Source organism: Peromyscus leucopus, chromosome 1, assembly GCF_004664715.2.
Source record: "Peromyscus leucopus breed LL Stock chromosome 1, UCI_PerLeu_2.1, whole genome shotgun sequence".
Classification (NCBI taxonomy): Eukaryota; Metazoa; Chordata; class Mammalia; order Rodentia; family Cricetidae; genus Peromyscus; species Peromyscus leucopus.
Window position 1 is genome coordinate 110,685,024 of NC_051063.1, and position 12,340 is coordinate 110,697,363.

General features: G+C 37.2%; 1 protein-coding gene and 1 pseudogene across 1 annotated transcript in view; both read right to left on the reverse strand.

The window, feature by feature from the left end:
- Positions 1-12,340, reverse strand: part of Tenm4 (teneurin transmembrane protein 4) — a 2,730,446-nt gene that overhangs the window by 2,460,028 nt on the left and 258,078 nt on the right.
- Positions 1,382-5,603, reverse strand: LOC114695909 (annotated as a pseudogene).

The following is a 12,340-nucleotide window of genomic DNA, read 5'->3' on the forward strand; positions in this document are numbered from 1 at the left end:
TTACTGTCCCCATTGCCTACAGCTCGGCGAGATGCTAAATTCATGAATTCAGGGTTCAACACCACAATCTTTCCTTATACCTTGATACTTACCAGATAACTTAAGAGTAGACTCACAGGTCACTACATCAATTTACATTTATCTTACTTCTAATTCAGAATCATCACATGCCAACTTAACTCAAGAAAGCTGTGAGCCTTCTGAGAGGCACAGAATTTTTACTTTTTTAAAATAAAATTTTGAGATTATGATATAGTAACATCATATCCCTATTTACTTTCCTCTCTCCAAAGCACCACATGTATACTTCCTTGCTTTATTGAAAAATTATAGCCTCATTTTGATTAATTTTTGTTACAGAGATGTATATGTGTATATTTATACGTATACACATAAATTCCTAACTACATAAATACAACCTACACAGTCTGTGTGAAGTTACTTGTATGTATGTTTTCAGAGCTGATGATCAGGTGTCGGATAACCAATTGGTGTGCTTTCCCTGGGGAATACCATATCTTCTGCTCTCACCATTCCTCAGTTGCCTATAGCTTTTAGTGTAGGGTTGAGGCCTCTTTGGGTTTTCCCTTGTCCAAATAGCATATCTATTTCTACATTCCGGGTTTAGCTAGTGTTTATGTAGTCATATTGGTGGGACTTTCTGAGTATAGCTTCTGACACACCTAGGAGACACAATCTCTTAGCAAACTCCTTGCTTCCTTGGCTCTGACAATGTTCCTTGGCCCCCTTTCCACAATGACCTCTGAGCCTTAGGTACAGCAGTTATATTTAGATGCATTCATTGGAACTGGGCTTCACAACTTCACATTTTGGATTCTTGTGGTTTTCTGTAAAGGTAATCCTCTGCTGGAAATAGAAAATTTACTTAATAAAGGGTGAGGATTACACTTACCTGTGGGTATAAAGACCAATATTTAGAATGTAGTCAGGAATTTTGTTGTTCTGGTAAAATGGTGGTTATAAGTTCTCCAAGACCCATAAATTCACTAGTCCTAAATAGTTGGCTAGGGTTCTAAGTTTCTAGTACAAGGCATGATTTTGCTCTTATTGAGTGGGTCTTACATCTAATTGAAGAGCTGTTGGTTACTGCCAAGGTATATGTGCCTCTATTGAACCTTTAAGGTTATCACACCATATTGATTATTTTTGTGGCTCATAAGATTCATAGCTATGTAGTACTTTTGGTTCTTCTCCTCTTCCGGGAGCTTGCATGGCATCTTCTTGTAACAGGAAAATTATATATAATATAATTACATCATATTCTCATTATCTTTCCTTTCTCCAAAGACTCCCATATACACATTCATGCTCTCTTTCAAATTTATAACTTATTTTTTTAATTAATATTTGTTACCCAGGGAGGAGGCTCTTAAGTAATTTCCAGCACAGGGACCTTTGTGCTCCAAGTCTTAAGGGTATGGTGTCTTCAGTAATAATGAATTAACTACTACCACTGTGGGGAAACTAAGGGAAAATGCATTAGTTTTTAATATTTTGTCAGTCTCCTGGACAAGCCTGACCAACACCATAAGAGAGAGCTTTATGTGCCCCATGTTGGGAGTTTGTTACAACCTCTTTGGCTATTGGAAGGAACATTGTCAGCCCAGATGAGAAAATTTCATTTAAACTATATATGTGTATTTATACCCAGACTTGCATGGATTGTAGGGTTTTCAGGTATACAGCTAATAGTATACTTTATTGAACTTTAAATAAAATTTTATTGTTCAAAGCCTGTCACACAATTTAATACCTCTCTACTTGTAAATAATTATTCTCACTCTCCACAGAAACACTGCTTCTGAACTTCTCATCTGGCAACACAAGCGCTACAACCCTGCCTATAATAGAACAGTAGAAATGCCTCTTTGATTTGAGTTGAAAGCAGGACACCAGGATATGGCTCTTGCACCCAGTATCAGGAATGTACAAATGTCCTTTTGTAATTCAAAAATACAAAATTGATTATCTGTAGGCATGGACAATGATGACAGTAAACCATTATATATGTCAAAAGAAACCAGTAACTGGAAGTTATAGCAATCAGTCTGCAGTCCTTCTCCTCAGTAATTTTTTTTGAGTTACCTGTTCTGAAGTTGTCAGTGAGGAACCTGCCTTGAGCTTCCTGTCACAGTTCGCTGATAAAGGCAAAGCACTATCCTAGGTGTTAGAACATGCCAGCTCCAATAACTCCTTCCATTCCACACATTGCACCCATTCCAGAGTCCTTCCCTTATTTAGAAATTTCGGTCACTAAAGCTTCTTCTGTAGTTAGCAAGGAGGCCACCCCAGCAGCACCCAGTAAGCAGTTTCCACCATGTTCCCAAAATGTCTGAGCATAGCATCATAACCAACTTCTGAAGAACCCTGCAGAATTTTTTTCACTATCAAAGATGATTCAACACCTCTTTCTTAGCAATAGTCATTGCAGGAATTGTGAGTGTTCTTTTAATAACTTCTATACCTATTTTCTGATCTTCATGAGTGGTTTTTAATGAGTACAAGGCTAGGCTTGATATGTACCAAAGCAGATCACAGCCCCCTCCTATAACAATGTGCTCTTCAATAGTTGTTCTCGTAGTATTGAGAGCATCCTTAACCCTGTCATTCTTCTCATTCACTTCAACATCACTCTTCCCTCCAACCTTCAACACATTTAGTTCATCTGCAAGATTAGTTAGTCATCCGCTCATCTTTTCCTTTTCATATTCACTAGTGTGATATTTAACGGCTGAGTGATTTCTTGAATACACTTTTCATTTGAGCTTTGCCACCTTTTTCTTTCAAGCATGGTGTCATCTTGGGTGACAATAATCTCTCCAGCTTTTCTTAACTCACGATCTTGAACATCTTCAAGATTGAGAATCAACCCCTCTTCTTTAAATGCGGCACCACCGGTAGCAATAGCCGTGTCTCCAAGCTGGTTTATTCTATTGTTCAAACACTGGAGCTTTGACAGCTACTGCCTGAAGACCACATTTTAGTCTCTTCAAAACCAGTGTGCCTAGAGCCTCTTTGTCAACACCGTCAGTAATTATGGCCAAGGGATTCTGATGAGGATTGGCATTTCAAACGCAGGTACAGTAGACTGGACACTAGAAATTTGCTTTTCACTAAACAGAACATAGGCATCTTGGAATTCATATTTTTGACCTTTTGATGTGCTAGTAAAATATGGGGAAATGTATCCTCTATTGAACTTCATGCCTTCAATAATTTCTCATCCAACATGCAGGGTTTCCCCATGCTTGACTGTGATGATACCCTTTCTTCCAACCTTTTTCATTGCATGAGAAATAGTGTTTCAATATCTTTGTCCCCATTTGCAGAAACTGTAGCAACTTGGGCAATTTCTTGAGGGTTTGTTACAGGATTAGATTATTATTTTTTAATTCAGCAACTACAGCACCAACAGCCAACATCTCACCTTTCTGGATTTCTACTGGATTAGCCCCTTTGCTGATCTACTCAAAACCATGCTTGGCAATAGAACACGCCAGAGCAGTAGCAGTGGTAGTGCCATTCCCAGCCCCTCATTTGTGTTATTGGCAACATCTTGAACAAGTTTAGCTCCTGTGTTTTTGTATTTATCCTTTAAATCAACTGCCTTTGCAACAATGTCCCCTCCCCTCCATCTTTAGTTACTTTGGGACTTCCCCAGCTCTCTTCAGTAATCACTATTCTTCCCATTGGCCCCACTGTAACAGTTGCAGCATTGGCTAAAAAGTTTATACCTTGAAGCATTAAGGCTTTAGCAGCCCCACTGCATTTTACATTTTTGGCATAGTTCAGGTTGAGGTAAAGAGCCAGTGCCCTGGATACTGGTCTCATCTCGTGAAGGACTATGGGTATTCTAAGCATTTCTCTGAGGTACCAGGGGAGCACACACAGCAAGGCAAGCTGTCAGTAGTGAGTGAGGGCATGTCACTTCTTATAACTTTTCAGACCTGTTTACTATTATCTTACTATCTTGTTGCCTCCTGTATTGATCTCTCTGACCTTAGTTAGAGCTACCATCCCATTTTCTATTTTGGCCCATCAAATCAAATGTAACCTATGAATCCTTTCTATACCTCCCCCATGTCCTATCCTTACAATGATTCTTTTTTTTTACTTTCTTTGTTTCTATAGTTACTTGAGAATATGTAACTACAACTGAAAAATTAGAGATAGCCTAAGATCTCCCCCCACCTCTCTCTCTCACACACACACACACACACAGTATTTGTCTCTCTGAGTCTGCATTCCCTTACTCAATATGATCTTTTTTCAGTTCAATTTATTTACCTGCAAAGTTTATGATTTCAATATTTTTCAGATGAATCGTATTTCATAATGTACATGTATCACATTCTCATTATACATTTTTCAGTTGAAGGGCACTTAGGTTGTTTCTATTTTCTATATATTGTGGTCATTAGAACTACAATTAAAATGACTGAGCATGTTTGTGTGGAGTAGGATGTTGAGTCCTTTGGGCATATACCAAGGAGTAGTATATCTAGGTAGTACGATAGATTAATTTTTAGATTTTTACACAAATTTCACACTGATTCCAGATTGGCTGGATCACTTTGCAATTTTACCACTGGTGAATGAAGGTTCCCTTTTCCTCATATACCCTCCAACTTTTAGTGTTGGTTGTTGAATTGACCCTACACATTATATCTGAATTAAGATGAAAATTCAGTATCATTTGATTTCCATTTCCCAAATTGCTAAGAAAAATGAAATGTTTTGTAGATATTATTAACCATCTTTTTTCCTTCACTTGAAAACATTTTGTTTAAGTGATGGGCCTGTTTTAATGAATGGGTCATTTAGTTTTTTGATTATTTGTTTTTAAGTTCTTTATGTATTCAGGATATTAATCTTCTGACAGATATACAGCTAGCAAATATTCTCTCTGACTCTGTGGGCTTTCTCTTCACCGAGTTCATTGTTTCTTTAGCTGTGTAGAAGATTTTATTTGTATGTCCATGACCTCTCCCTCTCTTGTTTAGTTGTTGGTGTACAGCAAAGAGCAAACCTATTGATTTATGCATGTTGATTCTATATCCTGCCACGTGGCTGTATTTGTTTGTTGTTTCTAGAGGTTTTCTGGCAGATTTTCTGCATTTCTACTGTATAGTATATTATCATCTGCAAATGAAAATAGTATGATGATCTCTTTCTTGTTTGTACGCCTGTAATTTCCTTTTCTTGCCTTATTGCTCTAGCTAGCACTTCTAGCACAAGGTAGAAATGGGCTGTAAGAATGGCTTAAATCAATAAAAACAAGTGACAGCTCATACTGGTAAGGATGTAGAGCAAAGAAACCACTCATTCATTGCTGGTCAAAGTGAAAACGTGTACAATCAATATGGAAATCAGTATGGAAGTTATTCAGGAATATGGAAATCAATTAACCTCAACATCTAGCTATACCACTCTTGGGCATATACCCAAAGGATACTTTAGGTTCATCCTACCACAATGACACTTATGTAAACATGTTCAAACATGCTCTATTGACAGTAGCTAGAAAAAAAGAAAACAACTAGATGTCCCTCAGTAGATTAATAGATAAAGAATATGTGGTATATTTAAACAATGGAAAATTAGCCATTAAAAATGAAATTTGCAGGTAAGTGGATGGAAACAGAAAAAAAAACATCCTGATTGATATATCACACACACATAAATACAAATATGGCATGTTTTCCTTATATGTGGATATTACTTGTTAAGTCAATGATAAACAAGCTAGAACCCACAGAACCATAGATGTTGTGTATAGAGTATAGGAGTAAAGGGGATAGATATTTCTTACCAAGAAAGGGAAAAGGAATAGTTGTGAATGGATGTGGGGGCTGAACTAGTAAAATCAAGAAAGGAGGGAGAGGTAAAGGGGACAAGGGATTTTTTTTTTGTTCCTTCAATTGGGTATGTTAATTTAAATTGGTTGTTAAGGTCTTTTAGTACTTGGAATGCATTTTTTCCAGGCTCCTGTGATTTCAAAGTTACCATGGTGAAATCAACTCCTATTCTGATGTGTTTTCTTTTATATGTAACTTGTGTTTCTCTTTTGTAGCTCAATGCATTTTGTTTTATACCTTAGTGTTTTAACTATGTTATTCAATGGGGATATTCATTTATGACATTGTCTATTTGGTGTTTATTGTATATGTTTGCTATGTCTTTCCTTAGTTTGGGGAAATTTTCTCTATGATCTTGTTGAAGACCTGGTCTATGCCATTAACTTGAGATTCTTTTTCTTCATCTATGCCTATAATTCAAACTTTTGTTGTGGTTTTGGTGTTTCATATTTCCTGCATGTTTCTTTTCTGCGTTTTTGGTTTTAGTTTTTCAGATCCCTTGCTTATTTGGTCTAGAACCTTTGTCCTTGAGTCCCGAAAATCTATCTTCTGCTTGATTCATTATACTTGTAAAGCTTTTCTTTGAGTTCTTTAGTTGGATTTTCCAATCCCATCTTCATTTCTCCTGGTTCCTCTTCAGTGTTTCTATCACTTTATTGAATTCCATTTTCATGTCCTCGGTCTTCATAATTTCCCTCAGCTTGTGTTTGTGCTTTATTGCACATAACTCAAGAGCTCATTCCCAAGTTTTTTTTCTCTTTAGTTTCACTGAGTTGTTTCTTTGTGTCTTCTTTACACTCCTTGACTTTCTTCATGAAGTTTAAATCCTGTGTCCTGATGTTAATCTAAGTAATTCCCATTGGTAAATATTTCTACAAGACTGGTAGGTTTCTGTTTTTTTTTTTTAAGATTTTGGCTTGCTCTTTATTGCTGCTGGTATTTTTTTGTTATAAGATCTAGATACGTGATTTTCTTTACTTAGTTTTGTGTCTAATATGGACAGACCAAGTTAGAACATAAGAAAAGATAGGTGGATGGGGTTGACTCTATGGGTTGGAAATGGCTTAGGTAGAATGAAGTCAAGTGGACAGAGGGGACAGGTCTGTTGTTCAAGATGTGCATCCTAGAACTGGCTGGATGGAGATACTGAATGTGGTATGGGAAGGATCTGTGGGTTGGACAGCTGCAGGGAAGCTCCTGGCTGAATCCTAGAGGTTGGCAGGAGTGGCCAGAGAAAGCTGGTACACTGGAGATGGGACCCAGGCTAGATCTGATGGGTTCAGGTGGCTTTTGAGGGAAGGTCCATTTTGATTCACCGGGAGAGACCCTAGAGAAGGATGTGCAGGATCAGACAGGATAGAGAGGTTGGTTATGGTGTGGGAGCAACCTTAAATACAGCTTGTCATAGGTATTTGTACATGACTTCTAATGTCTGATGGTGCTGAATAAAACTCTCTGCTCCACCATTTATTGTAGAGAACATAAGGATCCTTTCTATGTATCTTTTTTACCTACCTATATATTTAGTTAATGAATATTCATTTCACAAGTAGTTAGATAATGAAAAACATTCAAAGACTGTTACCTTCTTCTCAATTATTGCCAATGGCTTTCTTCAAAATCCAGTTATTTATTTTCTGTAAAATTCAGTAATTAGTCGGATAATATAATAGTGTAATTGTCAATTCATTTTTTTTCTTCTTAGGTTTGTTTTGTTTTATAGATCTTCCCTTTATTACCAAACCCATGCTATCTATGCTCACCATTGGGTAGACAAACTTTGTTGAGAATCAAGCCTTGAGGCAAGGAAGACTACTTTATTTGAAAAGCCAACTTATCAAGAGGTAGAGGACTCCTGTTCAAAGTTCTTCTTACTAGGATGCTTGCTTAGGGGTTGTTTATATAGAGCACGGTAATCACATATTTATGGGTGCCTTCTCATAAGCAGAGATGTGTGGCCTATGAAACACACCTGATCCTAATCACCACTTCATGAAGTGCTATTCACTTGTCTGTGTTTCGAGAAGCACAATCATTGTATTCTCAGGCTATCTGCATATGCAGTTTTTAGTATGCCTCACAAACAGAATCCAGGTGGAAACTCAGCTGCTTCATGGCCCTCTTGCTGATCACAACATCATAGCATTGATAGAAAACAGTTGCAGGATATCATGGAAGAGAAAGGCTAAGTGAGGATAAATGGAAAGTGGAGTAGGCTTCAGATAAGCTCTCTATGCTCAGATTTATCTCTTTCCATAATGACTAAGCCATACAGTTGTTAGGAAGTTGTTAGAAACTCTGTGATGAAAATATCATGACTTGTGTGAGTTTGAAGACTATTGTTCTGGTTTTAGAGCATTATTTTTCAGAGTCCAATTGTAAATATGGCCTATGCACAAATAGGGAACAGATATTGACTTTTTCCTTCTTCTCTACTCTCCAACCTCCCTTCTCCTTTTCTCCCTCTCCATCCTCCTCTTCTCCCACGTCTTCTTTTTCTCCACCTCTCTATCTTGGTGGTATCTTCAATTGCTCAATTCAGTCGATGAAGTATCTACTTTCATGCTTAATGACCCAAACTTGACCCTTGAGCCTCACATGGTGGAGGGCTAGCATCAACTCTCATAAATTGTCCTCTGACTTCCATATGTGCACCATTGCAAGCCCACTTGTGTGCACATCATATGTACCCATACAATAAGTAAATGATAGATTATAATAGTTTAATGTAATTAAGATATTTTATTTCATGTCTTTTTCATGGTCATCACTTTTGAGAAGAAAGATTCTCTTAACTAATTTTTAATCTTATATGTAGTCAATATATGGTTTGGCTTGGTAACACAATTCTGAGACATCGAGTTCCATGAAAGAGTAAATCCAAAAGGTCTTCGTCCTAGTTTGCATCTGATTAAGTACTCCAGAATGGTGCACATGGTACAATTAAGCTTAAGTACCTCCTTAGGTGCTTTGCAAAAAGTCATTCTAATGTAGTTAAACCCATCCACACAGGGAGGGGTAAATTGAACCATGTGAAAATAGCTTCCTTTTTATATAAAGTTCTTGTGCCTCTGCTGTTTATTACCCACCTGAAGTCATATGCTTGTTCTTGCGACACCCCAAGTGCTCGCTGTATAAATTATAATTAATATGGAAAATAGGGCAAAAAGTGCTTTTTGCACACAGGTGTTACTATCAAACAGGAAAGGTGATAAAAAAAAAAGTGGGAGAAGTAAGAGATGAACACTTTGGTTGCCATGATGGCATATCTGTGCAGAAGAGGCCCTCTGTATTTAGCTTAGGTTAAATGAGAATCTTAAGTTCCCATTACTACCTGCCCCCTGCTGTAGATAACTCATAGTCCCTTGTGCCTCCAAAGAGCCTCATAAAGAGGCAATCTGGTAATGAGCAGCATCGTCTGACAATTTGCCAGAAGGAAGCCTCATTTATTTAGTTTTATTTTTTTTAGCACTTTCCCTGCATGACGATAATTTTAATAGACAGTGCAATTCAAAGAATTTGTCTCAAGTTGCTAATTATTCCAATCTAGAATACTCTCTCAGAGGCCCAATTATAGCAATGCCCAAGAGAGTCAATACCCATTTAAGCTTTTGGATCAGTTAGTGTCTCAGCTCCCTGATTCATCTTTAGTTGATGGAGCTATGATTATTCATCCAGATATAATCCTTCCTTGACAGGAAAATGTTTCCAATATTCATTCATTCATTCATTCATTCATTCATTCATTTATTCATTCGAACAATCATGCATTCACTCACTCATATTAGTTTTAATTTTTTTAACGTGATAATTTTATTGTGTATAGCAATATAGTTGGAGAAAATATCCCTCTCCATAAACATCTGAATCTCTATAACCAGTAATGTTTAGAATAATCCCATGTTTCAGGTGACTCGGGAAAACCTCATAGTGGAACATCAGGTGGTGTGAGGAGTGAAGAGTTTCAGTTCTAAAGACCTAGAGTGGGAGTTCAAGACAAACATCTTACAGAAGTAACCATGTTCCTAGAGCAGTGTTGTACAAAATGTAAGCATTCAAAGGGAATTAAAATGAGTAGGAGAGTTTTCTTCAGGAAGAAAGGTGTGAGGGTGAGAATTCACATAGTGTGTCACAAAAATTAGGCATGGCCTGTGGCTTTAAATAACAACCTATAAGGGACCTACAGCACTGCAGCTAACTTCCTGTGCACTCAAATCATTAACCAAGTCAAGTTACATAACACTTCTTTTGTCCAAATAAGTAAAGTCAAGGTGGGGACTTACATAAAAGTCATGCAGCTAAGAAGAAATTGACGTAGAACTCAAGTCAATTAGTTTGATCTCAGAGCAATATAGTCATGGGCTATGTGCAGAAGAGCAGGATCTCATTTATAGGTTTAATCAAAAGGCTACCACTATCTAATTTTAATTTTAGGGAGAAAATAAAACAGAAAACCCCAAGATGATAATATAGAAAACAAAAGTACTAGTCAAGAAAAAGGTTATTTCGATGTTGACAGAAAATTGATAAGGTATGTAATTGTAATAGTGACATGACAATGGCCCTGGGGAGATTTGAGTGCCATTAAAGAGATGCATTGAGGCAGGTTGCAGTGAATAAGGACAATCAGAAAATGGAAGGTGACTTGTGGTGTTCTGGCACAGATCACTAAGCATAAATGAATTATTTATGTAATTTTCAATGCAACAATTGAAATCATTATGGTATTTGCAGACTTGATGGGACAACAGTCAACCACCTTATCTTACAGTGCAATTCAGAAAGAGCAGTTTTATGCACAGGGTATAAGATTTAAGTCATTTGCACATCTGGAGAAATTCATTCTCTATGCATTAAGTTTCTCTAAACACTGTGTTGAGCAGATTTTTCCCCCAGTATAATATATACAGAAAATAATTCTCTCTCATCAATCTCACCAAACTTATTCCTTGTGCTTTCAGCTCTGCAATGACCTTTTCTTATTGCCTGAGTAATGCCTGCCTAGCCCATTCTGAAACAAATACAGATTGCTTTCCTTCTCCTTCTGTCTGGTGATGGGCTGATTAATAGCAGTGCAAGTGGCGGCTCCTTGAGATTAATTAATCACCTGTCATAATTGTTCAGCATTTAAATAACTATTAATCTGGGTGCGAGTCAGAGTGAAGGTTGACAAGTTAGGAATGGGAGGACAGTTCTCAGCACAAGATCAGGGGTAGGCTTTTGTTAAAATGCAGATCCTGAGACCCAGACTGGCTGTGTTGGGAGGTAAGGTGTCTCAGGGGCTGTGTGCATATGAAAGATTAAGTGATAACAAGTCATTGCATACTTTATCTAATTATTCCACTGTGCCTATTGGAAATGTAATATAATTAACAGCATCTTAAGAGGAGGTAGCATTAATGTTAGAGTTATAGGCTAGTGGAAAGTGGCCCACAGGATATATGAAGTATGAGAGGAACTTTGTAGAATGCATCAATACAGTGTTAAAATAAACAATTTCACTTTGCCCCCATCCCACACATAAACAATAGGAAAGGGAAATGTGGGATAGGTGTATGTTTTTGCCTTATAGTTAGTTAAGTTGACTGGCTGGTTATCCTGTTCACTGATGGGGCTATACTCAGATTAGCAATAAGCATTGTGCAGCTCAAGCTAGTACCCAAAAGCCTTGCAGCTACTTCTCTACCAAGTGAGGCATAGAAAAGAGTGAGAGTTATATTCTACCAACCTAAGACCAACTGCTTGGAAGAGGCAGAGGAGGGGCAGAACAATCCCATAGTAAGGAGGTAAAGGTTTTCTATTTTTATTCTTCTTCTGCAGATTTTGGAACATTGGCAATAGGTGAAACTTTTCAATTATTTGTGGGAAAACCAGATAAAGTTTTCAATGATAGAATTAGACACTTAATTCATCTTATGGCATATATAAGCCTTCGCTTCATCCTAGATAATGTTAGGAAGGATTAGAGAGTATCAGAAGATAGGTACTTGGCATATGGTCTGAAATCATGAAGTACATACTATTTACTGTGGGGGTAACTATTGATTTTCCTGTGGTCTCTAGAATTAGCTGGACTGCTAGAACCCATTGTAAAGTCTAAGTGGGAGACAAATTTAGTCTTCTTGACCACTGTGTGTTACCTAATGGCTTAGTGAGATGAACTATAATTGCATAGATGAACTATGTGATTATTTATTATAATTCATTCAGTGTTTTTCAAATCTGTGGGAATATAATTTTACACTGTGAAATTAAAGGCTTAGAAGAGAATCTTGTTAATCATTTATTCTAAGCAGGTGAAAATTCTCTGAATAGGATTTGTACCAATTGTACTTCTAGTTTACATTTGTTGACTGTGGTCACCTGACATCCTAGGTCACATTTGTTTTCCATTTGCCCTTTCAGTTTATATGAATCATTTGCCTCTTTTATCAAAGTCTTTCTGTTTGGTTTTCAAATAC